Genomic DNA, 10,719 nt, shown 5'->3' with positions numbered 1-10,719 from the left:
CAGACGTAGCGTTATATCAATTTGAGCTAGCGTTAGCGACATGAAGATTTATGTCAGACTTAAAAGGTGTGTAACTCCAAACTCAAATAAAAGGGTAAGTAAACTCAATGTATGTCCATTTACCCTCCACTACCTAGTGACAGTGCACAGTTTGTAGTCTTATCTCCATGTTGCTGAGCGAGGCAGTTGAAAAATGTACAAAAATGTCAATGAGTTCATCTCACAGTCACAGTCACATACAGGCCTCCAGGCCGGGTAATTTGGAGCAGCTGTTTGCATGCGCGACAGCTCTGCACGTAATACCATCTGAGGAGGATGGTCACACTCATGACTGGTGGCAGTAATTTTGCCTCAGCATCAAATAAAGGGCCCACAACATAACCCAAAGGCGCAGTAAAGGCTAATTCTGAAAAGCCCTAAGGACAATATCAAAAGCATTTTTGTCATGTGTCCGAGATGTCCAGGTTAGAGCTGTAGTCTACATGAAAGAGAACAATGGACACCCTCCAGCCATCAAATGGGAATATTCTCCCAGATCATGTGATAAACACATTACTGCCTGGTGAAGCATAAACAAAAACAGCAAAAAGCTGAAGCTTTTCTATGATGGTACGGCTCTAGGGCCTGCTTGAATCACAATGTTTTTATTTTTTATTTTACAATAGAGTACCCTATCAAAAAGCTGGTCCCCACTCATAGAGGGTTGTAATTTGACATCTCATCATGAAATCTCAATTTCTCCCTACTGAACTTTGGTGACAGAACACCGTTGTTGAGATGTGTGTGTGTTTGTGTGTGTGTGTGTGTGTGTTATTTTATTTCTATACTTATGGGGAGGATCTGTGGGCACAAAGATAGAAAGATGAGGAAAACCCTCCAATGTGAGGACCTTTTCCTCACTTCTGTTAGGGGCAAGGTTAGGGTTTGGGTTGAGGGTTAAAGTTAGAATTAGGTTTAGGTTAGGGTTAGGGTTAAGGATAGGCATGTAGTGGTGAGGGCTAAGGTTAGGGGTTAAGGAATGGATTTACCCAATGAAGGTCCTCACAAGCACGGTAATACAAACTGGTGCTATCCTGGGTGGAGGGGTGGGGGTGGGGGAGGGTAATGACGATGAATGATTACAAACAAAGCCTCTTGAGCCGATAAAGTAAAAGCACAAAAGAAATGGGTCACAGCCTGCCGGTCCCCTGCTTTACAGCTTCAGGGGCCGAGGGGGCCATACAATAGCTAATGGGTGATTTCCTCGGAGCACATCAAAACCTCACTGCTTTGATAAACCGCCAAGCTGAACGAACTTAGCAGCCCACATTATCCTTATTAGTGTAATGCCCCTGTTGTTGAATTGACAGCAAATACAGGGAAAAACAACAACAACTTTTGAGCTATAAATATAATCACATACTGTATTATGGCCTGATCGGTCAACACAGCGTTTTGATATTCATTATCATTTCCATGCCTAACAACATTAACAACAACAACTACGACAACAGAGAGCTTACAAATTTATGCTGTGTAGGGGATGTTAAAACAGGCTGATATATCAAGCACATTGATAGATATAGAAATCCCTTTTTTTGTAGTTAATTTATATAAAATAAATTTGTTTTATGTCAGCTTTTGAGAGGGTTTGTGAAGATTTCAGGAAGCTAAACGTTGCCAGGAATTTCAGTCAAAGAGACATATCAATCTTGCTTATTTATGATTTAGGCACATTGCCTTACTCTTTCTGAGTGGACATAAACATTAGAAACTCATCTGCATGGCTCCATAATATGGACTATAGCTCCCTCTGTGGAGAACATTTTATATCACACTCACATCCCCCCTAATGATGGGTAAACAAACAACAGCCTAACGTACACTGTATAGCTTTAAATAGCAGCACAGATCTGAGGAGTGTGCAGATTTTTGGGATGCTATGTTATAATGATCGATGTTAGAAGTCAATAATTTTACATGGTTACAATTGCAATGATTATACCATAGAAACTGTTTTCTTTTTAAATATATCTGTTTACAACAAATTGCTACTACAAACATTTTAGTGCATCAAAGAACATGAATAGCCTGCTTGTGTGTGACTGACAACATTTCTCCAACCCTTTTCCCCAGCGCTTTGTGACAGGACTGTTGTTTTCCAATCGAATGAGCTACCTTAAATGTATTTTTTTAATAATGTAAAACAGTGAATAATGAATTTAGTTCCCTATAATAGTGACAGTTTACAGTGCGTATCTGGAGGGGTGTCTTGTCAGCACTGAGTGTTCTGTACAGGGTGAAAACCACACTTATGTAACGTCAAACCTTAGTCATACAGGCCTGACTCTGCCATTTCTTTCAACCAATGCAAGGTTTAGCTCACTGTTATGTAACAAAACCTCACTCTCCAAACCTCTAGACTGCAGTATTTCTCTCTAACAGCCCTAACCTTATAGAGACAAGACAGTATACGCTGCATGCAGAAATGCAGCTGTATCAATGTTTTGCCAGCGGAGGGCAGTGTTTCTACACAGGTAACTAGTAGATCTACTGAAGAAGTCCTGCTCTCCTATCTCTTATTAGTGGAGCTTCCCCTGTTAATAGGCTATGCCATTATACTTGATATCTACTCATCTTGTTAATTTAGTAGCTGCTATTGCTGTGCTGGATCGGTTAACACATCTCAAACCTCTCGAAATTCACAAGGCCATACTTGCGCATTACATAATATTTGAATTGTCATCAGAATTTGAAGTGCTTCTTGTCCCCTGAGAAGAACTCCTCTCTCAAAAAATTGTCACGGTCCGAAACTCAGCGACTAGCGACTAGTGAAATGTACGACAAAAGAGACACACTGGAACCCTCCAAATGTTGGCAGATGCAGGTAGTGGATTGTAATTTTCTGTCTTTACTTCAGTATTAAGCTGGGATTGGCCTCAGGGACATACAATACCTTGTTGCTAGGTAACATCAGTAGGATGCCTCTGCCTCAACCCATTCCTCAGATTCACTGTGAAAAATTAAAACCTCTTCCATACTGATGTGTGTAAATCAAAATCAGTGAATGTTATATTGAATATATAGTCATCAAATCAACTTTATTGCTTTTGCATGTAAATCAGTGCAGTGCTTAGCATATTTTATGTGGCAATTCAGATTCACTGCAGACTGTAGAGAGATTAGTTTGATGTGAGGAACAGTAACCTGTAACAGCACTGCTTGTTTTACCATTATATGGCATCGCTGTTCCACAATCATGTTGTGTTTTACCACTATAGGATGTAGCTGTGACGGTTTAAAGAAGTGGCAGACTGCAAGCTTGGCCGTATAGATGGAAGCACAGCTATACTGCTATTGATCACATCCCTCTGACAACATGCTGCATTATGTAATACTGTAAGCCAAAACTAGGCTCTATTTATAAAACATCACAAATTCTTTCTCAGGGATCTTTAGAATTCGTAAGAATGCTTCTGTGAGCATATGCACTCTATGTCGGGTCTATGCACACACAAATGCTGGATTGCATAGATGTCCCTGTGAAAGGCTCAGGCCAGGCAATTGCGCTGTTTCTGTGGTAGGTGATGACCTCATGCTGGGTGTCTGTGTGGGGAAGTGTATAATTGAGGGCTCTTCCTGGATTTATGCTCTTCCAGGCACAGATTTCTCTTTAGATTAACAGAACTGCTTGTCTGAATCAAAGGAGTCTGAAGCAATTGAGGTCTTGTCCCTGAAGAGAAAACATGCCACTGATGTAGTGGATTAATATTGGAACAAACAGAGAGAACCAGTCCATTCCTCCTAGTATTTTTTTTACTGAAGCTGTAGGAACGCTGAGAGGTGGGATCTGATCCCAGGCCAGCAGGGGTACATGTGGTTGCAGAGGTCTTGGCACAGAAAAGCACCCCTTTCTTATACAACCGTAGGAATTGTTATTTACCATTCATGTGTTTTTATTTGTGCTACAGTCATTAAGATTGTCACATGAATGAGATTATCAACCACCGACCAGTATACATAATGTATTGCACTTATTCCCCTGTCAGCTCCTGACTGTCCTGACTCATTGATCGTACAGTACTGTACCTTCACCTTCTGCTGTACTGATGGAGTACTGCTTGCCAGGATAGGTTCTGCCATCTGTTCCTCTGTGTGTGTGTGTGTGTGTGTGTGTGTGTATGTGTGTGTTTGCGAGTCAGTATTATGATGAGGTGTCACTTGGCTCATATTAGCATAAAGTGAGTGCGACAGACTCTAGGGACCTTGTTAGGTTGTGACATGACATGTACAGTATTACAGTATAATAATAATATATAATAGTAAACTGGTACAGCTACAGATATGGGCACAACATGTTGACATTCAGGAGTGGAATTAATTGGGAGTTTTCACGGTGGAGATCTTGATGGTTTATGGTGTAACATGTATAGTATAATCTGTATAGTATTGCTTTGTTTACACACACACAAAGTGGAAGAACAATCAAGAGTTTGGTGCAAAAGGGCATAAGTGACATTTTGGTCAAAAATTAGTATTGGAAAGCTCTTGTTGAGCTCTGCCTGCTGGTCAAAAGAAGACATTGGTAACCATAAACAATATTAAAATAAAGGGGAAAATCCAAAAGACTTAACTGAAAACCTAAGATTAAATTTGGTGCTTAAAGGGTATAACTGCAGTTAATAGCTTTTTATAGAATATACATTTTCTGAATCTTAAATCTCTGTAAAAGTATAAATGGTTCCTATGTAATGCTATGTTTTTGAATAAAAAATGCAATTATTTAAAGGTTTGTTTTTCCTCTGCTATGAATTTAGGAAATGCGTGTTTATGGTTTACGTGTATAGAAAGCTGTGTACTTGTGCTGATTTCTCTCAAAAAATGAGAAACCATGTCTCTTTTTCATCACTGTCTGTTTTGTTTACTTGCAGATGAAAGCAGAATTTTAATAACATCCTTGCCCTGCCGGTTATTAAACAACAACACTGCTGCTTATTTAGATGGAATGTTTGGTGCGGGTCACTGTATTTAAAGTCACTAATGAGCTGGACTGTTTAGGAAGTCTTTTTACTGACATAGGTGTAGTTTGCAACTGTTGAGAGCCGACTGTTAAGGCAGTGTGTCAAGCTGCATGTATTACTGTGATTAGTGAAGGCTGCTGCAGTATGGGGAGAGGAGGAAAGAGTGGGGAGGAGAGAGAGAGAGAGAGAGAGAGAGAGAGAGTTAGGGTGAGAGAGAAGAGAGAGGGAGAGAGAGTGAGAGCTTCCTCCGGTTGTCTATGTGATCACCGGTCTGCTGCATTACTCTACAATGCAGTTTCTCTGTACTCCTCCACTCCCTCCCTCTCTCCTCCTCTCTTTCTCTCTGTAAGCACTAATCTCCCGTCGCTCTCGCTGCCTCGCAGCTCTCTGCCCTGCCACAGCGCATATCTCTCTCCCCTCGGCTGTACTCTCTCTCCCCAGCGAGGATGACATCCCCAAATTTGATGAACCAGCGAAGCGCTCGTACTGGCTGGTGGCTTCCGAGGGAGACCCCACATGATCGGGCTTACTGGACGAGGAGGTGCCCCTTCTAAGGAGCTTCGTAGAAAAACTGTCAGCACTGGCAGGCTCTGAGTAAGTACTGTACTGTTTTACTGACTGTACCTGTCAAAGATAATGTAGGGAGAGGGACGAGGAGGGCTTGATGACTGTGACGGGAAAAGAATGGAAACAGCTCTGAACTGCTATAGTGCATTGCTATTGTTTTCCTCAGCATGTCGGTACCATTGACTGATTGATTGATTGACACTACAACTGGGGGTTGAAGAGTGATGTGATAGCATTGGTAGCACTGAGTTTATACAGCTGCTGTATCTTCTCTATCAGGAGTGAGAGCTATTCATGGTCACGACATCGAAATGCTGTGTCTTTGTTTACCCATCTCTCCTCATCGCTGTGCTTACAGTAGCATCCACTCATATAGATGGCTATCACTCCCTGGGGGTGGGAGTCTAACTCCTCACTGTTGTGTGCTGTTTGTGTGTGGCTCTAATGAGACCGCTGCATGCTCTTTCAGACATTATTGTTGTATTCATCTAGACCCAGATCTGGGAAGTTGTGAGACAATGTTTATCTGGATGCTTATCGTGCAAGAATCTCCCAGATGATCTCAGCTCACTTTCAGCTTCCAATCGGTAAGGCGTTGTAGTAGCTGTGGTTGAGATTCAGTGCAAAAAGAAAGCTGAAAAGAGATGAAGTCAACGGGAAAAAGTCTCACATGATGAACACTGTGGTTGGAGGAAAGTATCTCTATGGTAACAGCAGGTTCCGCCAAGGGTAGAGGAGAGGTGAAGGAAGCTTGCTGCTTCTTTCTGGCGGCTATTCAGCTGGATCACAAATTACAGTACTGACAGTACTGTTGAGGCAGAACAAAACAGAATATTAATGAAGTAGAGTGAGGGATTTGCTCAGAGAGAAATGGATACAGTGGAAAAGAGATGAATCAAGATAGATAGTTAGATCGATAGATGGATCAATAGATAGATAGATAGATAGATAGATAGATAGATAGATAGATAACACATTTTGTGAGTATCCTGTAAGTATGATAGTATCATTTCATACTACCAATCAACAAACTTTCATATATCTTTGGATTACAGAAGTGGCAAACAATTTGAGTGATATGAAATTGATTGTATAGACAACACATAAAGTGTGTTGATAGTATGAAAATGTATACAGAATACAGATCATGTGGTTGATGGTAGTTGGGAGCAGACTTTACAATATGTTTAGAATAGATTAGAATATATTTTGTAGAAAAAAGGTTAAATGTCATGCTTTTACATTGTCAGGAGTATTGTGCAGCACTTTTGCTGGTGTTTGTTTATTGGAATATGTGTTTACCTGTTTCAGGAGGCAGGTCAAAGCGGTATTAGATGTCACAGGGAGAGAATGAGTGAGCAGACAGAGAGACTAACTCTCCAGCACAGATCTGTGTATGCTAATGTGAGTCGTGATGAGAGAGCTCTACTGCTCTAGCTCTCCCATATCCTCAAGTGTCATTTTCCCAAATGCCTCCTCAGAAGCCCACATTGATCCTCTTTGTCAGTTGGATTGGTGATAATGATGGATTGGATTTTTAAAGTGCTTTCCCAAGTGCTCAAGTGCTTTTATAGACAGTGATAGTCACTCACCTCGACCACCACCACCAGGGCTATGCATGGCTTCTAGGACATTAAAATGCCATTCATTCATTGAGTGCACCTTATAATACTATGAATGCATACACCTTAAGCATTGGTGGCCCCAGTGATAACTGAAACCTAGTTAGTGTTAGTGCCATGGTCTGCCCATTGAGTTATGTAGGACCACAGCAATCACTACGCATCAGCCTTCTCAATGGAGAGTTTAGGAACAATACAAGCCAGTTAGTGATTAAGGAACAATTGTGGCCATGGTTGACTGGGTTTACCATCCCTGCTCTTGCAACAGGTGTCAGAGGATCTTTAGTGAAGGGAAAAATCCACCGTCAGATACCCTTACACTGATATCATCAATTTGTGAAGTTCAATGCGTTCCAGGGGTTATTTTGTGATGAAGTGTTGTAATTTACTTTTTTGGTGTATCCACTTTCCCTCAACCTGCCTCATCTACTTCTACTTCAGTTAGTAATTTCCTACATTTCCCAGAATGCCTTTGGCAACCCCAACAGAAGGAGTTTCCCTGCACTCTGGCTGCATTGCATTCTGGCCTACTGAGGCTACTTTCAGTGGAGAAACTGACATCTCTGCCTCTTCTATGATGGATTTCTCCCTGGATGATTGTTGAATGTCGGTGCTAGTCTAGAAAGAAGACTTCGCTCTTTGATTCTGAGGGACTGACGCTAAAACCTGATGTTTACCACTGATGTTTTAAATAGCTGAAAAAAATTCTGCTATCAAACTCCATTGTAGCTGCGCTGGAAATATCTTGAGGTGATGTGAAGTCGTCTACGTTTGGCCAGTTATCCATGGGAATAAGAAAAATACACCACCAAACAACAAAATGGACCCAGAAATGCAAGGTACATGGCAAATAGCTGTTTTCCAACAGTATCAAAGTATTTTAGGGGGGATTTTTCCTTTATCGTCTCTCAAAACAAGGCCTTTATATCAGAGTGGCTGTTTGTATCCTGGGACATTGGAGTTTATAGTCACGCCAAAGGAATGATAATGTCCAGTACCACTACCAACACCATCTGGGCTCCATGCACAAATTTTGCACAGTTAATTCATATGTATTCAGATTTTCACATGCATGAATGGCACAAACTAATTTCTATTACTTCCAAATGCACTACGATGCACTGTCAGAAGAAAAGGTACAGAGGTGTACCTTTTATCATTGGGGCTGTACCTTTTTTTCTGAGAGTGTGCAAGTAGAAATATTGTTTGTATCTGTTGTGTTTTATCGTAATTCTTCAAGTGATCATTTGATGAAATCTAGGATGAAAATCAAGTTCAGATTGTCCAAGAATTGGTCAGGTTCAGCCCTCCTAAGCTTCAAAGCCTGTGGTGTTTTGCAGGGAGCTATGGAGCTGGCAAGCCATTTTTGAATCAGTGAGGTGCTTCTGTGGCAACAGCCTGAAGCACAGAATCTTACTTGCATGGCTGTGGTATTACTAATTTGCTGTTGGCGTGACAATAGGCATAAAATGTCTCTTATTATCTGTGGAGAGGATGAGCTGATGGATCAAACTAGATGGGAGTAGATGGGAGCAGGACAGTGAGCTTGTTGTTAGAGAAGAATCTGTGCCACTACACTGTTCTGTGATTCACCGCCGCCTACAGCCCATACAGTAGCACTGGCCCCTGGTCACCCTGCAGTCTGAATGTAGAGCAACACCATGACTGGGATGCAACCTCTCTCCGCTCTCCTCCTCTTCAACAGCTCTGACTCACTGCCCAGCACACATTGTTCAACCCACAGAAAAAGAGGTCCTTGACGAGTTAGAAGCCGATGTTCTTCATGGATTGTACAGTTCTCTTGTTGATGAGCTCTCATCAGTATTTGTATTTGTGCAACATGTCTGACTGCAGGTAATTATGTGGCTTGGATGGCCTTCAACAAGATTGTAAAACCTGGCAAAATGAAAGGATCATTGTGTGGACTGCAACATGAACACGTGAAGTCTTGGTGCTCAGTTACGAGAAGATAGAAATGTCAACAAACGCATAGAAAGTCCAGCTCAGTGGGCAAACTGTCATCCCCCTGGATGTAATGAGCTTTTAAAAGTATAGTTATTGGTAATTGCTTTCAGGGAGCTAATTATTGCAGAGGAGGAGCCCAGCTGCACAGTCTGTTAGCTCAGCTCATTATGGGCAGTCAGCTAGCACTTGCGTCTGGGAGGAAGACAGCCAGATCTGAATCCCATCTGGTGCTTCATGCTAGGATGGCACCCTGCAACCACCTACTGTACCACTGGCTTGCTGCTGAGGAAGCTGTACACATTGCTTAGGAAGTCTACAACACTTCAGTCACCATGTTACACACTGTTGTTATTGTTGTTATCAGGACTTTGCTTCTTAGCATTTCTGAGACACACATAGATGTATTTGAATTGAAATGTAGATGAATTTCATCAGAGAGGTCAGAGGTCAGGAGCAGCCAGGAGCCGTTAACCTGGGTAAGGTGGGGCTTCTGTGTCTTGCTCACTTTCACAGGGGTGAACACCTTTATTCTTGTGGGGATCAGACCTGCGACCCCTCGGTTAGGCTAGGATGGATTCTCTGACCACCAGGCGACCTTGCTGATATCAAACCGACATCTGGTACACATGCAGGACATGGCAACATCTCAGTGAACCGCAGGCTCCAGGAGCACGTGCTATTGACGGTTTGAGCTTACAGCCTGAAGACCAGCTGGTGCTAGAGGCAGCTCACCTCAGCTAACGCTTTGCTCACCCTGCTGCTCCACTGACTCGTCATCACTCATTACAAGCCACCTGCTCCTCCATCATGTCATGTCGATGATACTGAAATACCAGGCAGTATTTTCATGCAGCTTGGGCACATGCTGTGGCCCGTTGTGTTACAGAACAACCCACTCCCCAAATGAACCTTGAAGCATATGATTAGATCAGTCACATTTCTGGGCAAAGCCATGTTCCATGTGATGCATGATTATGTTAGTGAGTGCCGGAGGCTGCTCTCCAAAGACTCATAATATCCATTGTTCATCTGAGATGTCTAAGTCGTTCTTTTGTGTTGTGCCACACATGCTACTGCATGTGATCTCCAGTGCTTTACCAATATGATTGCAATATCTATGGGTTTAGACAATGAATTGCATGTATTTGCCTAAGGAGGCAAAGTACTAGAAAAATAAAGAGTGGTGAGCCATTTCTAATGTCAAAGTACACTATTTATTCAAGCAAAGGTGAAAATGCATACATAGGTCATGGCTGTAATATAACTATACAATATATACACACTTTAGGAAAAGTGGTTTGACTGGACACACTCTTCCTCAGGCAGCTTACCTCATCATTGCTACCTGATGAGAAGTGTATCCACTAAAAATGTGTTTCCTGAAGTCTGCATGTACTGTATTTACTGTTCCATAGCCTAAATATGCATTTTCATCTTCGGGATAGTTTGTTTTTTTTGAAAATGGTTTAAACCCATGAGCTTCTGGCTGCTGTTGAAGCAGTTGAGCATGTTGCTGTGGGGAGGAGTGGGAGTTGAGCCTATGCTTTTAATAGACACTCTTCTTT

The sequence above is a fragment of the Centroberyx affinis genome, unplaced genomic scaffold (assembly GCF_046629955.1).
Source record: "Centroberyx affinis isolate AG114_WGS23_722 - 3 ecotype Tasmania unplaced genomic scaffold, CSIRO-AGI_Caff_v1 ptg000950l_1, whole genome shotgun sequence".
Lineage (NCBI taxonomy): Eukaryota > Metazoa > Chordata > Actinopteri > Beryciformes > Berycidae > Centroberyx > Centroberyx affinis.
This window is presented reverse-complemented; position numbering follows the sequence as displayed.